This window comes from Odontesthes bonariensis, chromosome 21 (genome assembly GCF_027942865.1).
Source record: "Odontesthes bonariensis isolate fOdoBon6 chromosome 21, fOdoBon6.hap1, whole genome shotgun sequence".
Classification (NCBI taxonomy): Eukaryota; Metazoa; Chordata; class Actinopteri; order Atheriniformes; family Atherinopsidae; genus Odontesthes; species Odontesthes bonariensis.
Genome location: NC_134526.1, coordinates 14,864,813 through 14,883,312, shown reverse-complemented (window position 1 = coordinate 14,883,312; position 18,500 = coordinate 14,864,813). Strand labels below are relative to the sequence as shown.

Sequence of the window (18,500 nt, the reverse complement as noted above, 5' to 3'; positions counted from 1 at the left end):
GGGTTCCTGCTACCAGGCCCCTTCTTTCCTCCAAGTTCTACATAGAGATAAACTGAAACCATGTGTGTTCTCACCCTGTGGACCTTCACATGCAGCCGGTCTGGCTGCCTGGTTGGCAAGTGATGTGGTCTTCCTAACAACATGTGATCTCAGGAAATATTTAGCCCCTCCTTCTTGCCATTGTTTTTTGAATCCCCCCTCTGTGTAACTCCACAGGGGTCTCTTGGGGGAAGTGGTAAGTGATTCTTCTCTGTGTCCGGACTCTGGAGATACACCCCCTCCCTTTTTAAAGCTTTCAGTCAAGGTTAGGCACACGATGGATGTGATTGGGGAAGTACAGTAGTCTGTCCCCAGGCCCACAGGTCATTTCCTGCTGCCACGGGTTAACTAGGAGCAGATTAAGAAAAATGGCTTAAACTCACACTGACAATGAAGGAATTTAGTCTCTGTTAATTACACATAGCTCAACAGTAATCACATAAACTGATTGTTTTTGTTGATAGTATTAGTGAAGCAAGAGAAAAATATCCCCTTCGAAAAAGTAATAATAATGTTTTTATGATGTCTTACACATTTGCCTGTTGAAAAATGTTTCTGCTGATTCTCCTTTAAATTATTTAAATGCCTCATCGATTTGTATTAAGTCTTTGCCAGTGACTGTGTTTGCAGTGAAGGCTTTTCTAAGTATTAAGATTGTGTTCAGTGCCATCACTCACAATCTGTCAGTCAGGACATGCTTGGGCATGGGAATACCCTTGGGTTGAGGTATTTATGTTGATGGAAAGTGAGGGTGTATGAGGCTGATTAGGTAAAATACCTGTCTTTTCTCTCAATCCTTTCAATTCAAAATGATTGTTTACAGAGAACACTCTGATGAAGGGATAATCTGTCAAAAATATACAGTATGTCTTCCTTTGACTCATTTTCCCTGATACTGAGTTCTGTTGCTCTTACATTTTCTACAAAGAAAACGTCCACTTTGCGTAAAACTGACTACACATGAAAAATAGAATCTAAAGTGGCTAAATAAAACTGCAGGGATGGGATGCTGTGCAGCCTTTTTGCTTCCCCTGTCAAGCTTTCTGTGAGATATTGCTTGGGTCTTGCTCCTGCCTCGTTCCTCTCCTCTGTCTCATGTGAAAGTCAGCCCTGACCCACCTCCCGCAACCCATTTTTCTCCCAATGAGACATGCATTGTAGGGACACCTGTGGGCTTCCATTTCCACCGAGGGGGTTGAGGGTTGGGGGCGTGGTAGCATTGCGGGCTTTTAATCGAGACGCGTTGACTAATCGCCCAAGGATTAGCCTCTTAGACAAGGCCTCTTTCATTCTGATGCTCGGTATAGTGCAAAGACTCGTGGAGACGGAGAAGGCGGGAGAGTAAACTTTTAGGGGGCATGGGGGGGGGGGGGAGAAGAGTGTTGCAGATGGCATACTGTACCTGGGTGTGCTTTGTTTGATCATGTCTGAGCCCTCTGCATGTACACACAACACACACACACATATATCCTGAGGCTGGATCTTTTCCCAGTTCTCTAGCTGGAGACAACTCTGCATATTTCTCACAGCAGTCACATTCTGAGGCTGCACCATTAATAAAGTGGAATACCCCAGCAAGCAGTAAGAAATCTAAATGCAGGGTTTGTTTTGAGCAACAAAAGTCCTGCACTATCATGCATCTGTGTGCTAAACTCAAGCTCTGACAAAGATTGAGTTTAGCATGCCATGAATTGTTTGTTTAAGTGTTTTTGCAAGTGAGCTGTGGACTTGTATATTGTTATATGTAAATGAAGCAGGAAGACACTGTTGGGGCTCTGTGGCAAAATTCGGCTCTGATGTTGCCCAGACCCCTCTGATGTGTATTTAAGGGTTTGATGAGGTCATTTGTAACACACAGTACATACACTCACATAAGCAAGTCAAATGTACATTTAAGGGCACAGATTTAATGCAGAAAGAGAGAAGTAAGCCTTGCATTTCTGAAAACCAGATTTGAGATGATTTCTGCAAGATCTGCAAGGCAAGGTATAGCAATGGATCACTTAGTTGACTACACTAGAAGGGACTTTAATCAATGTACTGGAGAGAAAGATGTACAGAAGATGTTTGGGTTAAGCAATATGCCCTCATTTCCCCATTGTGAGGCAAGGAATCGGACTGCACAGCTTCAAACCACTAAAAGGCTTTAAACTATGTAATTTTTAACTAAGTATTCAGTCTACTCCTCAGGATCGTTAAGCAAACAGTTTTAACACAAGTTTCAGATAAAATATATATATATATTTTTTTAATTATTTAAAAATTTTATTTTTTTACTTATAATAATGCATGTCGCACAGGAATGGTCTGTCATTTCCAGGTTATTGCAAGAGAATGTGTTTGATATCCTTTGTAATCTGCTTTTGATCTGATGTTTTGTTAAGGATTCTCCATTTGCACAGTTGGCCTCTAAAGCTTGACAGTTTCAGGTTTCAGACACCTAACAGAGCAACATGTTACAAACTAAGCCATCTCTGAATAGAACATGCTACAGAGCAAGCATAGGCCCAAGACAACCCTTGTAGTATGACAAAGGACAAACGAGGGCAAACATTACTCAGATTCATGTCTTTTTCAAATGCTCCTGTCGGGTTAGCACGTTCCTGAGGTCTTCTATTGTTCCTCAGATGAACCCTGACTGAAGGGTGTGTTTGCACTGAGCCCCCTTTAACCAATAGGCTGTCAGACTGTTTCCTTGTGTCTGATTTGTCACAGTGACACCCTTTGTAAAAGTTGTGCGTGTGTCTGTGGCAGGTAAGCATTGTCGGCATGAAAAAATACTTTTTTCTCCCAATGAGAAATTATATATTTAGTGGTTTTACCAATGTGTGCTTTCAAAGAAACATGGATGAAGAAACGAGCAAAGGGAAGATGTCAAAAATAATTACTCGACTCCTAGACTCTAGAAGGCTTCTTTTCTTTGTTGAGTTTCTTCATTCAACTTTTCAGATTTTGTTTCTATGAATTGTAGACTCTCAAATTGGCCTGTTGTTTGTCTAGCCACAGGAGCAGCACGGAAGTGACTGCCAACCTAGCTCTGCAAGTTGTATGCTGTTTCGCTCAACTAGTGTGGAAATGATAACAAAGGAAATAAATTAAATAGCACTAAAGCATTTGCGGTCTGGGAGATAGAAAGGTGAGACATACCTTACAGAGAAGGGGAGGTGCAAGGTAGAAGCTGAGGCTGCAGGATATGAATAGGTGTGTGTGTGTCGGTTTATGTGTGTCTGTTAAAAGGCAGTGTTTACGAAGCACAGCGCTGGGAACTAAGTGTTTGGCCCTCCAGGTGTGTGTGCCGGTGGTTGTTAGGGCTTGTGAGGCCCGCTGCGGAGGCGGCTACGTGACAGTGCTAATGATAGGTTGTGGCGGGTGAAGACATGAGTGTGTGTGTGAGTTGCTGAAGGCAAGTGTTAGCTTGGCTCCCCGTAAAATACACATACACACACATACACAAGCCTCTGCACACAGTCAACAATGTACCATGTATCAGACCTCACATCCCACACAGCACAAGCAATTAGACACATGACATCAGGACGAGTGAGCACTTGCCAAGTGAGGAGGGCCAAGTTCTTCAAGTCGGGGTCAGATAATCCTCAACCAACCAGTTGTGTGGAAAATGCAGGCACTCAAACTAGGTGACAGAGGGGTCAAGTGCAGGTTGAGCTGTTATTTGACAGAAAGAGAGTCAAGTGCCTCCAGTCTGTCCCTGGCCTGTTAACTTAACTATGTGTTTAGCTATTTTGTGGTGCATTAGACACTCAAGTCCAATCGGAGTATGTATTCGTTGTTTTGTTTGTGCACATGAGAACAGTTCAATCATAATCACTAAAAAGAAAAAAAAAGAAAAATCTCGATGCATGGAAGTGAAAATCATATGACAGCCAAAATCACAAGAAACTAAAGTCTTCGTTCCATAGTCTACAAAAGTAATTTGTTTATCTGTTTTTAACTGAAGCCCTGTCTCACATGTAATCTTTAATCTTTAGAGCAACCTAAACAAACAAAATAGTAATATGCTGCTAAATTTAGGATACCTGAACAAATTGTGACTTCACTTCTCTAATGTCTCTAAAATAGTTTGCCTCCTCAGGAAGTCTCTGATCAGCATCCCGAACACAGGGGGATGCACGAGTTCAGATCTGCAGATGTTTAAATTAGCCTTTTGTTTTCTGACAAACACATACCTGGATTTCATTTAATGGGATAGTTGTTGCAATACATTTTCCTTTCATTTACATAATGTTAATTTTCCTCCTTGACAAAGATTCTTATTGTTGTGGCTTGCAGCAAGGCCTTGCATCTCTGAAGTAGATCCGGCTGTGGCTCGTCGCCGCATGCAGAAAAGCTCTCAAGAGGACCTTTTCAGTACCGTTGAATTCCGCAGTGCCCTTACCGCTCTTGCCGCATCCGTTTACCCCGTTTTGCATTTGTCAGTTTTACGATACCACAATATTTAAAAAAGAAGAGAGGAGGAAATGAGACAACAGGCTAGCTATTGTCTTGTCTCACACAGAATTTTCTCAGAACCACCCATTTCTGATTCAAAACTTTGATTTGTGGTTTGAGTTGGTTGAGCTGCCTGTTCTTTATGTCAAGATGACTCTTAAACATGGCAGCTATCTCTTAAAAGTAAGACAGATAGATATTGTTTGATTTTTGATTGATTTTTAGTCAAGTTTCCAGTCAACAAAATGGCAACGTTCCACATTTTACACGCAGGGGCAAAGTAATACAAATCGTAATCTGTGACAGATGAACAGTGGGGGGAAAAAAAAGTTTGGTTTTGAAGCTTTTGTCCACATGGATCAGATACTATTGTCAGGTCTTTGTGAGATATTCTTTTTTTTTTATATTAGATTTTCTACTCTGAATGATACTCTAATGGGCTAAGATCAAAGACGTCAAGAGGATATTTCCTGCCGTCTGAGAGCTTAGTGCTGGTTCAAAGAAATCCAGCTGTTGACAGCAGCTGCTCTACTCAGGAGCTCTGACTCTGCCTTACAGAAGCTGCAGCTTTAGTTGGTCCCCCACAGTATATCAGCATACATCTCCCCACGCACTGCAGTCGAGGCTTGACGCTTTAGACAACATTAAGCTGTCTGGAGAGGTACCAAGATGTCAGTTTACCAGTTTTGACTCTTGTTGTTTCTCTTCAGTTAATTTCTTTCCCATCCAGAATTGACAGTAGCCAGAGGCTTCTTCAGTGCTCATGTTCTTCACTTTTTTTAATAAATGTATTTTTTTTGGCAGAGGAACAATGCTTTAGTTTAGACAGTGCATTCCTGATTATTGACTCTGTGGTATGGAGAAGGATTTGTAAGTGCCTTGGCTTTCTAATTCTTCAGTGTTGGTTCATGAGCAACACCTGGGTGTAACCATGACGACTGGCATCACAATGAACAGTGATCTCGTCACCAACCGGTTTGACAGAGAGTCTCTGATGGCACTTGTGCAAGGAGGGTCACTTAAGAGAGAAGACTGAAATGTTTGCTTGACAGTGCTGGACGTGGCATGTAAAGGTGTTTCTCAGTTTTAAAGGTTGAACTGCCTCTACTCATTGAAATGTTTTATTTTTCCCAAGTTTCTGTCCTAGACTTGCAGCAGAAATAATTGTATAGGGTGTAAACGTTGGTTTATAGTTTCTGGAAGAGGAGCTCGTCCCATTCTGTCAAGGCCGATTACCTGTGTGTGTGGCTGGCCCTCATGTGGTCTGTGGGGAGATGTCCTGATAGCTGGGACTGAGGCAGCATTGTTCACTTACAAGTAGTCTGCTGAGGGTCTCCAAATGACCTGCTCCTCACTCTTATCGGCAGGAGCCCATAGGACCCGTATCAAACATCCTGGAAAAGACTTCCACTGACATCATGGTGTTCAGAGTCCACTCTGGTTTTGATTCTTGGGAATCTGCAGCTTAATTTTGCAATTATTATAAATAACGAAACATACGTTTTGAATATGAATACAAATCTAGCAATTGAAATTAAATTGAGCATGTAGGACTGCAATAGGGGTTTTAGAAAGACATACAGTTCAGTTTTAATAAGTGTTAGACTACAGAAATGATTCAATAGTCTTATCTCCCTGAGGACAAGACACAGATATCAAATGCTTTTTAGACATTGTAATGACTGATTTGACATTGAACTACCTTCTTAGTGTAAGTTTGGTGTTTTTCCATGGAGGAGAGCTTGATTGAGTGTGATAAAATGCAGTCTGTCAGTTTTTTGTTTTTTTTTCTCATCAACAAATCAAAACGTTTTAACTATGTGGCATGTTGGTAGGGGTTTCATGGTAACTAATTCAACTTGGTGTATAAGCATTCTAAAATGCATAACTCAGGATTTGTTATCTATTTATACTTGCATTGGAGCACCTAGTACATTACTTATTCTAGCATTAAAAAATCTGGCTCATTGTTATCACCTCAGTATCAAAGCAAAAACCTTTAGGATAGGCAGAAATTAATGTCTGTTCAGAAGAGAAACGGCGAATACGGACGCTTAATCTGAAAAAGTATCAATTTTTCCGAATGTGGTTGATATTTAGCACATTCTACATTCCTGATGTCCAGTTAGAGTGGATATTGCTTTGGTGGCCAGACAGCGGAGAAATACGCCAACTGAGGGGAAAACCCATCAGTTTGGAGCCTATCTGAGTCACTGCATGTTTCCAGCTGATTCACTGTGAGCTTACCTGTTGTTTATAGTTAAAATAATGATTTCCTCTGGTGTTTTTATTGAACATGTGTGCAGGTGTTTCAACCTCAAGTCATTTTTAAGAGCAATTGCAATCCAATGAAAAATAAGTAATTCACACATTTTATCCGTTGACTTACTATTCTTGATAAATAATGAGTGGAAAGCAAAGCAGTGGCATGTTGTAGTAGAAATTATTTGACTCCACAGAAATGAATTCAGGGGCGTAATATAATGGCTCTCTGCCTTAATGTGGGACAGTCAAAGCTGCCTCAGTCACACGTCTTCATAATGCTCTGGTGTTATCATTTCTTCTATGTAGATTTTAGATAAAATGAGTTTAAACTTCATTGTCATTGTATACGTCACAGATACAGGCAAGAAAATGCAAATTGCATCTCACCAGAAGTGCATAGGCATAACTGTAGTATAATATATATATATATATGTACACACCGAAGTGCAGGTATATAATACATGTGCGCATGAAGGCCTATTGCGACGGGTATGTACAGTGTGCTATAACTATATGGTAAATATAATTATACAGTATGTCCAGTGGTGCAGACTGCACAGTTATACACATATCCATAATTGCCATCACCCAACAATCCATTGGACACATTTCTTAACTTGAAATCAACAGTTAACCACTATTTGTCCTTAATTTAGGAATGTAAGCTTTAACTCAACAAGTTCTACTTGTATGTGTAAAACTGTAAATATTTTCTGTTGTTATTTTTTTGGTTTATGGATGACATAAAACGATTTCACCATGAGGCAGACGACGTGACTCAGGCTAATTGGAATATTCATTACTGTAACATTTTTATGCAACACTGGCTCCGATAAGATGGGTTGAAGTAGTGAAAAAAGGCACTCGACCGACCTGCCTCAGATCTGAGATGCTCCTTTGTTTAAGACGTATGCAGAGCATTCAGACCCAGAGATGGTCACGAGAGAGCAGGTGTGGGCAGCTGCCAAAATTAGAACTTCATTTGCGAAAGAAAAACAAACATGAAAAGTTCTTCCTGTTAGGTGAGATGTCAAACGGACTCAATGACACTGAAAATGTGGGCGGAGTGGTGTTTAGTGCCTGTTAGATGGCTTTCAATAAACAGGAATTACGATGATTTGTAACGCTCAATGACTTTGGTTTGCTGTGTTTCACTATCGAATTATATTCTGCTGGCTTGATTGGAGCGGGTTTAGTTTAAGAAGAGAGGCTTTGTCTTTTAACATTAATGGATGACATAGCTGCAACATGTAGTTATTTTTTTTTTATCACTGTGATGTTACACATAATGTGACTTGAAGGAAAAACGAAATTTTTTTCCTGTAAGAATTTTTCTACATGTCCTTCTTTTATCCTTGTTGTCTGATTGATGTGTTCGCCTCGTGATGCTAACGAGGAGGTTTGTGTTATTTTATTTTTTTCTGAGGGCTCATGCCAATATGCGCGTTGAGACGATGGCTTTTTTGGTAACAAAATTCCCCTGCCAATAATGAAGTGTTACGGGCTTTAACTATGGAGTGCGGTGTGCAGCGTGGGAAGTTTGGTGAACTTCCTGACCCTACGCACCACCACAGCACATTGCCCCTCATCACGTGATAAAGGAATGTTCCTCATCTTTTGTTTTAACATCCATGGCACTCATGGAGTTGAGAGCAATTTTGCATAATATGGAATGATCACTTGCTTGGCATTTTGCCCTTCCATTTTCCTCCAAGGTTATTCTCAAGCAGGATTTGTGGGCAGCTCTCTCCTGCATCTTTTAAATCACTTCAAGCGCTACTGAAGCCTTTTTCAACCATAGCGGGCACCTTAATCTAATGGCATCATTTGGGCCTGCACAGTTCGAGAGAATCGCCCCCCTTTTTTTCTTTGCTTAGGGTTTTGTGAACAGAGGAAAACAAAAGGCTGGCCCAGTGAAGCGCATCTCTGCTGGCGGGCTGAATAGAGGGGCCTCTTTCATGGCTGTTTATGAGCACCTCTCTTCAAAAACACACATACAAATCACATCCAGTTCTCCCAGTGGCTCCTCTGATACACGGGTGATGGCAGTGAGGGGAGGGAAGGAGAAGGGGCTGAAATCCTGTGGTGACTCTCTCCTATTTTCTTTTTCCACTTGGTCTATTTTCACCCTGTATCACGATAACTTTGTCTTATCTGTCACTTTCTCTCTCAGTTTCTATCAAGTTACATTAGAGCAAATTTGGCCTTTCTGATGAAAAATATTATTGAGCCATTATGATCCGGACTGACGTGTGCTTTGTTTTTATCTTTCAAGGCTGGAGTGACACACATCGTATCAGCATTTTCAAGACAACCTAACTATTTAAGTTTTTAAAGAATATTGATGAACACAAGGGGCAAAGTCAGTTAGTGACAATAAAAGCTGAAGATTGAACTTATTGACTATTTTTACTTCATGTTTCGCATGGGTTAAACTGTTATGTATATATAAATATAACAGAATCTGGACAGAAAACAGGACCATTATATGGTCTTCTGTCTTCTTGTCCATCACTGTTTCCTGTAGCTCAAGGTGATTTTTAAAATTGACACTTTAGTCTGTTTCCAAAATAGTTAGGGTGCTGAGTGTTTTAACTTCTGGATGCAGCGATAAACTGTGCTCAAAGAGGGTTTTCAGCCCATGCAATGATTCCATGACATAATCAGGTTTTTAATGCATGTCATTGTCGATGATCGCGGCCTTTCAATAAAGGTTTTCAGGGTAGTTTCTCATATACAGATATTTTAGTGGATTCTCTGAATAACTTAAATCTAATATATTCTGGAGATTAATTCTTAATCCTAATTAAACCTAATTATTTGCTAATTTCTATAGATAAACCTTTTTTTTTTTTTTTTAAGTTTTGAACTATATCACAATATCTTACTGTAACATCTAAATCTAAAGCTTCAGCTCAATCACTGACTAGTTCCTGGTTCTTTACCTAATGACAGTAGTTTTGCGCTGCTTCACCTTTTTGGCATTATTGGTTGAACTATTATCTTTCTACAGTTTTTCAAATTACATAATGCAGTTTGGATCATTTTTAATTATCTGCAGACTGTTTTCCATTGACATGTTACAGAGTCCTAACTTTTGTGGAAACGGCTTTCTATTCATTTTGACATGCACACTTGGAGAAAATCAGGAATTAGCCACATATAAGCAACTGAAATTCATGTTTTGTGTTCACGTCAGTCGTGACTTGAACTGTGAATGAATTATCAAAATATAGCACTTGTGCTTTCTTTCATGTGTTCCTTTGTTATAACTATATGTTTCAGCTCCATAGATATCATGATAAAAGAGCATCATATCAATTAAACTGCGGGCAACACACAAACATTTGCTATTGCACATAGACTAAGACTCCCTCTGTGATCAGAGATGAGGGTTAGAGAGACTGATGACCTCTTGACAAATTACAAGTCACCCCGCCATGAGGCAGCTCTTCTCGTAACAACCTTTTCCGTTCTATGTCATATCTTGTTCAACAGGTAGGGTTTGATGGACGGGAGGAATGCAGGCTGAGAGATTTGTTTTGTAATGGCAACCCATTCTTTGGGTGTTCTTAAGCAAACACAGTGGTGCTATGTCCTGTTTTTACGGGTTTCTCGCGTCACTGTTCAAACTTTCAAACAGGCTGGTCCCCAAGAGTACATGAAAGAGAGCAAACAGTGCTCTAATACTTCACCACTCTGACCTTCTGCTAACTTGATACATACAAATAGACAAACACACACACCTTTTACCAGTGCAGATCACAAGGGTGTGAGAAATGTACATTTTGATCCAGAATGAAGCAACAAAAGTACATGTAATGTTAAATCACCAAAGCCTCTGAGGGTAAATTATATGAGCATATAGACCCAATGTTAAACCACAATTTAGCAATATTGGCTTTAGTTAACAACTCTAACAGTACCTTAAAATATCATAAATGATAATCTTTTAGTTATTATTAGTGAAGGATTTTCAGTTGTCTTGATGTGAGGGGGGAAAAAAAAGATTATTTGATGCCACACAGCTCTCATAAACACGGGTGGTGGGTGCTATGTGCCATATTTGAGAGGCATACGAGTGCCCCTTTTCAGCTCCATATGCCGACCTAATTGAGTGCTGCTTTATTGCGTATAGGTCAAATGCTTGGAAAAATGGTGGGAATACTGTGGGAAAATTTGAAAGCGCACAGAATGATGGATTTTCAAGTGCTCCCCTAATTCTAACAAAATGTAATGAAACAGTACGATGTCTATTTTTATTAATAGCAATGGAAAAATATAGAGGAAAAATGTAGCGCTCCTTGGTTGGTGCACACTGGTGCTTCTCAGGCTGTTTCAATTTATATAAGTATGTGCGAAGTAGTGAGGTGTGCATGTGTTTGACTTGTGTGTGTCACTGCAGTCAGTCTTTACAATACTCCCTAAGTCCCTGGCATGTTTTCCTTTTATACAGACATACTGTAGAGGAAGCAAACAACACCTACTGCTTCTATAGATCTTTCTACGATCCTCTCTTTTTTGTTCCCTTTTTTTTCCCCTCTTGCTTTAAATCTGTCTCTGATATACAAGGCATTCCTTTGTGGTTGTGTAACATGATTTGGGGCAAACAGAAACAGCAACTGAGACAGAGAGACAGAATGAGAGTGAGAGAAAATGGTTTGTCTTGCTGGGTTTCATGTCCTACAGTGCGCTCATATTTCTCGGCCCGCTTCACAGTGGTGGTTAGCTGGCTTATTGTCAAAGTCCTCCGCTATTTCTGTCATGCGTGGACTGCCTTAATCTCTCCTGTGTACTGTAAACCGCACCTAATGACATCGCACACGATAAAAGCAAACATCTTAATAACTGCCTACCTCATTATCAGGTGACTTTGGAGAAAACGAGTGGTTCAGCCTGAACAATACCTGTGGCTCATGTGGAAGACAGAAAAACAAGATAACCCGCTAATTTGACGTCTTTCAAAGAGAAAATACCTCTGTGTTCTTATTTGATCAATATGAGAAATGAAAAGAATTACTTGTGATTTCTTTAAATTGAACGGTGCTGGTGAATCTTGCATTGTGGCATAGTTTTCTGCAGTTCATACAGAAACTGTCCACAGAAACCAGAGGAAGGTGCAGGATTAAATGTAGCATGTTGCTCTAGAGGGTGCTGTTTACTGAGGGAATATGCTTTCCTCCCCCTTCTCTTCCCTGTAGCTCTCCTTAAAAGACAACTTTATGCTTAGAAAGAAAAAAAGAATAGCATTTAACGTTTACTATTGATTAAAGAAATCCAAAATGTTTTCATTTAATCAAATTTTTGCAGCCGTTGCTGTCGCGGGCATTTTCACATCAGACTGAACTCTCAAGGAATCAAGAGACCAATCATAAAATCAGTCGGACACAGGTTTCTATCTCTCTGATGAAGAATGTGTGGTAATGTTCCACGAGGCTTCTTTGACATGACATCAGCCGAAGCAGTCCCACCATGTGTGTCATCCTCACCTGTGTGTCCACAGTAACGCACACACAAGCATACAGATGTTTACACAGGTTTCACACAGCCAACAAGAGGAAATGATGAGCTGTCAGTCAGACACCCGCTGGTAGAAGTGAGACGGGGACGAATCTGTCGGCGGCGATGGCTACACCTGTGCTGCCTGCGATTTCCTGCGGCAGTTATGCAGTGTGTAATCCCTAACATCGCCCGTGTTTGTGCTTGTGTTTTAGTAACAGGCCAGATTCTTGCATGCTTTTGAGCTTAGATGGGACTTCTGCTTCACTTACTTTCATCTTGCCCAGGGGCATCCTCCCCAGCCTGCCACACACGTGCTCATCCTCTGCATGTATGGATACTGTAAACTCATATATTAGCCCCAATGCTAGTGTCATACTTAATTCACTGTCTGTACACTTTCTGAGTTAAGTACTCGTACAGACTCATTTAATGAGAAGGCTCTAGTTTTTAAGCTTATTATGTAAAACGCAATTCTCTTCTATATTTAGAGAACAGAAAACTTCTTTTCTCTTGTTTTGGACCCGGAGATTTATAATAGGATCATTTTCAGGAAATGTTGAATTTTGACAAGTTCGTATTTGAGGAGGTCTTTTTTCTGTTGTTTTATATGGTTAGTGTTTCGTCATGAGTGACGCTGACTTCACCACTGAGGTCATAAATGGGGAGGAGAAACTTTCGATGCCAGAGACTGAACTCACTTTTTTTTATTTTAGTGAATATGCTAAATTTAGACATCGACCGCTGCCAAAAATTTGTCCCAAGCTCCCTGAATGACACACCTTTCGAGAAGTGACGCTTAACATCTGCTATTTTTATCATAATCATGCTTGTTTTTGTTCCTTTCTTTTTCTCCTTTTTCTAACACTGTGAACATTCTGTTTTTCATGTATAAGATTTGTTGGGTGGATCATTTTTGAGAGAATCCTAATTCCCGCTAAAGGAAGGACATACTTTAAGCAGTGTTTATGAAAGCACTCTTCTCTGACGTGGGTAGAAGAAGCGAACCAGTAAATGGTCCTCTCTGCTCACACACCCTCTGTACACTGCTGCCCACTGAAAGGTCTGCTGTAATGGTGGCATTTCTACCCTTCGAAGTTTTGCCGGCCAATTGGATAATGGGATTTGGTTTGCCATTCCAGAGAGCAAACCAAGCTGTGACAGTGCATAAAGTTAAAATGAAAACTTCTGCTGACTGAGACAAAACATGACACTACGTAAAGTCTGGCCCAGTATAAGTAGAGTATTGAAGGCTTGCGGTTTTTCATCTGTATGATGTGATCCACCCGTTGCTCATCTGTTATTTCTGTCTTCAATCTGTCATGGACGGCACTCTGCTCCACTCTAAAGCGGTCAGTGCCTTATAAACTGGTCCTTTTCTGCAATGAGCTATTTTTCACTCATACATCATGTTACCCACTTTCCCCACGGAATCAGTAAAGTATTTTGGATTCTGATTGTTACATGTTCTAATACTGTTTCACCTAAAGTAACATCCCAGGGTGAATAAAGACTGAAGCATTCTTTGGTATAGCTTTGGAATACTACTGTATAATCAGTGTGTGAAATGACATTTGTCTTTTTTTTTCACAGTGAAGGAATCCACATTCTTGGAATGAGATGTCAGTCTTTAATTGCCTCCCAGGGATCTTCTGGTAAGTTTATGTGATTCTAAAGACACAGCTAATCATCTCAGTGTGCTTGTGGTGTTTCATCATTAAAGTTGTCTCTTGTAAACCTTTTTCTGTGTGGAACATGCTAAACCATGTGTTCTCATAGGGCTATTGCAGATATTATAGAGTGATGTTATGTTCTTCTACAAGCTTTTGTGTTCAGTCAGTCGTGTTTAGCTCTGCAGCTTTGTGGCTCACCCAGATGTGCAAAATGTTCTGTAACAGTGGAAAAATGCCAGAGACATATTGTGTTACTGTGGTTCAGGCTTATAAAACTGATGCAACTCCTACTTTTACTGTTGGCACAACTGGTAGCCAAATCCTGTTAACTATTTAACTTAACACGAGGAACTGGAACAGAATTTACTGGGTTATGTTTGTTGTGGTGTACTTGAAAGATTGTTCTTATCCTCAAAATGGCATCTTTACACAAATCATCTAATTACTTCGCTTTCCAAGGCTACAGCCATCAATACTGTTTTGTACTGTAGCCTGCAGTGCTCTGTTTGCTTAGCCACTCTCCCACAACCCATCATGCCCCCTCCCTTCCCCACTGGTAGCCCCTAACCCTCACTCGCAGTTTCAGCTGGTCCACCCTCTACCAACCAGTGTGTGCCTGTCAGTGTGTCACCCCAGGGTAATGCCCCTCTCTCAGCCCCTTGGGGCCCTTTTGCCTCCGTAGCACTCCATGTTTGCCCAATCATTTGGGATCCGGATACGTTGATGAATTGTTAACTACAGCAGGTCAGCAAGTGCCCCCCAGCCCTCTCTGCTTTCCTTCAACCTGCTGTTGATTCATCTCCAAGGAAATCGAACAGGAATTTTTTTTTCCTCATGTGATCACTGGCAGCCAGCTTCACCACCACTCTTTTGCCGCCATTGCTTGCTCTTCTTTCTATCTTCTCTACTTCTGAGTGTCCAATCAAAAGGCAGTTGAGGGAGGCCACATGGTTAGTAAGTGTTGACTGTGCATCCCACTATGTATAGTGGTGCTGTCTAAGGAGTTCTGTTGGAAAGATAATCTAGTCAACAGTTATTTCCTGACCCACAATTGTGCAGCCATTTCCAATCTACACATAATCAGATATGTTTTAAGGAGGTTATATTATATGTAAGGTCAGTTTTAAAGATGAAAGATCGTAGTTTCATGCGGTCTACACTTGTTGACAAGCCCCAATATATGCAAGTCTGTGTGTCGATATGTGTGTATGTGTGGGCCACATTTCTTATTAGCTTTGGGCAGGTGAGTGTTTACCTACCTGTCTCCCTTTATGAGATCAGTGTTTGCTCAAGGAATGCACCACGTCCGATTTGTCATTGACTATTATTGTTCAACTCATCCAACTGGTGCCTTGAGGTTGAGTTGTTATGCCCTGGCAAGTGAGAAATGTGTGCTTTTCTTTGACTATTCCTCTTTGGCTCAGTTTATTTGCCCATGTTCTTGAATAGTGACTTGGGGAGGATAAATACGGATGAGGAGTCCAGATCTATATCAAGAAAGGTAATTATTCATCAAGTCGTGGGCCGTGGCTCAGTGGTTAGAGTCAGTCGTCCAATAACCGGAAGGTTGGCAGGTTCGATTCCCACTCTCGCCCCTCAAAAATTGGTGGAACTGACAGCTGGAGGGGTGTCAGTCCACCTCCTTGTCATGGAGGCACCGTACCCCCATGCTCCCCTGGTGCTGCAAATGGCTGCCCACTGCTCCAGGTTGGTATCTGTCTCTGAGTGTGTGACCCTGTGCATGCGCATGTGTGTGTCAACAGGTGCCAACCTGGATGGATTAAAAGCAGAGGACAAATTTCATGTGTATGCATGTATGCATGACCAATAAATCTGATCTGATCTGATCTGAAGTAACTTAATCAAGTTGAATGTGACCAATTTGAGAGAATCGGTCCCTTACCCCTTTAGTTTCGATCTGTTACCACATGCAAAGCTCCTGTTTTGGACCTTCGTCAGCTGAGATAGAAAATGACAAAAGTCATCAACCTTCAATTATGCATCATGCATCATGCAAATTGAAGTTGGAAGAAAAGAAATGATATGACGCACTTTTGCAGGACGCACTCTAACAAGGCACATCTTGTGGATGCAGACGAACTCCGATGAGCAAAGTTGGCTCCTTTTATTTTGTGCAAATGAAAAAGCTTCAGTGCATTAATTCCTCCTGCTGCACTTGAGTGGTTAAGAACCATGACACACATTATGCACTGTTTACATGCTTATTTGATCTATTTTTGGGAAGTTTTAATCTGTCTCTCTCTCTCTATCTATATATGTATATAGTAATATTGTGGTATTTGGTTTGGATATTTGTGTCATAATGTGTACATTAGTGTCTATTTTTTTTAAAAGTATTAGAGTTTACATGCCTGTTTTGTGTGGCTGTCGTCCTGTGCCATGTTCTGGGTGGTCCTCATGGCTGGTTTGATCGTAATCCCCCTGTCCCATAAATCAGTGTCCAGGCTCTGGCCGGGAACTGATGCTGTGTGCCTCACTGGAGCGAGGGGCTTGAGGCACTAAGCCGAGACCCCAGCCGCTGCCTTGCCCTGGCCTGGCCACACGTCAGCTCTCCACACCACCTTTAAAATAACTCGTCATGCATGGCTGACTTTGGGAAATGGCCTCAGCTCCAAGTTCATACGAGCCACTGACAATATAAGGCACAGTAGAAATGGAGGGCACCATAAGATATAGTTTCATGACTCCCAATTTCCAGGTTTTCTAAAGTTTCTACATATTATTATGCAAATATGTTTCCTAGTAGTACAGTTTGTTTTTTCTGACTGGTGGCTAACCCTGTGTGACTTTGATAGCCTTTCACGGACCTGCTCTCAATTCAAATGTTTCTACCTGATTGAAAGTGCTAAGATTAAAGTCATCTTTGTCTTTGTAGGGTATCTACCTCTCTCTGAGAATGAGAAGTGAGGATGAAGGCCTGTCCAAGCTGTCTGGCTTGCATACAGCTCTCTGCTGAGCTTTTATCTAGGGAGATTGCTTGGTACTCTATCCAGACCCGACTCCAAGGGAGTGCATAGTCCTGAGACCTGTGGCATTAATAATGATAATACTGTTTGGAATAATAACAGTCAATTCTAGCCAATAGCGGAGAGAAACAGGAGGCACGGAGTAGCGGAATACAAAAGAAAGCAAGATGAAAGGCTGAAAGGTGGGCCTGTGCACCTCTCTCACTCTCATGTGGGGACTGATGGAACCTATATCAACATGTTCACATACAAACAGTGCTGAGTGGGACCCTATGCCAATTTTGACCCTCAGAGCTATGACGCAGCCGTACAATTTGTTCTTTTGTCTGCCATGATCACAGAGGGAGACTAGTGACTTGTCTTTCCTTTTATTTTTCTCTTTTTTTCTCTCTCTTGTTGCCTGTCTTTTCATTCTATCTATTCTCCATGGCATTCTGTGATTGCAATTTAGTTTGAAGAGCAGGTGGTCTTTTTTGAATCTGACAGTGCTTTTGGCTCCCACCTCTGGCGTGTGAGGTTTTCAGTTGGAGTCAGTCATGTAGGCTGGGATTAGATGGGTGGAAAAGGAAGAGGTCCAGTCAGAGTTTTGGTAGTGGCAACCTCAACGCCCTGCAGTCAGTACCATGCAGAGTGCTGCTTGAAAGAGTTATTTTGTTGCTTAAGCTCCCAGCCGCACCCCAGATGGCTTTTGTGCTGGCCAAGGACTTGCTTCTAGGGTCAGAGTTAAAGGAGCAGAGTCCCTCAGGCCTAGAAAGTCCCCGGGCCCAGCAGGTATTGCACTGTCGGTCGAGACAAAGTGAGAAAGCAAAACGTTACCATACACTTTTTCATCTAGAATCTGAACAGTAGACCGAAACAAAATAGGTGGATTAGAGCGAAAGACCGACTTTCTTTCCTAGCGCACCCACAAACACACATACAGAGTCAGATTAAGGCCACTAAATATCCACCCATGTTGAGAACTAGTGAAGCCTTTCAACTGATGTCACATAGTACAAAGGAGAGAAGATGGGGAAACATTCTCTGTATGCATTCCCAGTGGAGGATTGTTCTCTTCCACAATTTTTTTTTATTGCAAAATATTACAACCTGTCTTCACTGCTCACCTTTGATCTAACGTTTAATTAAGTTGTGCTAATTAAGCAATCCTGTCACTCCTTGAGGGAATTTATGGCCCATTCTGTTATCTGTCCAGCATTCCTTTGCAATATCTCCATGGTGACAACCAGACAAACAATCAATATTTTGTCAGTAATTCTGAACAGGTGAGCTGCTCTGCTGTCATTCAGAAGCTGACTCATTTAAAAGATAGCAATAACAAATGATGCAGCTTATGTAAAACTACAATAATTTTTTAAAAAGCAGGTACGCTCCCCTGTCCGTTTTTCTGTCCATCTTTTTCTGAATATCTCTCAAAAATTCTAATATGAGTCAGTCACTTGAGACCATTAAGGCGAATCATCACCTTACAGAATAAGGTTAACAAGAAAGCCACGTCAGAGTGAATAATGGAGTGGTAACAGTGTGGCCAGAATATCAGGCTGTGGTCTTAGTGGTCTGATCTCTAAATCAAATTAGAAGGAGTGAT

General features: G+C 41.1%; 1 long non-coding RNA gene across 1 annotated transcript in view; it reads left to right on the top strand.

Annotated features, from left to right (window-relative positions):
- The window catches only part of LOC142371245 (uncharacterized), a 53,817-nt gene that overhangs the window by 21,216 nt on the left and 14,101 nt on the right, over nt 1–18,500 (top strand). The window contains exon 3 of the long non-coding RNA XR_012767995.1: nt 13,846–13,907. This is a non-coding gene — a long non-coding RNA (uncharacterized LOC142371245). The remainder of the gene's footprint in view (nt 1–13,845; nt 13,908–18,500) is intronic.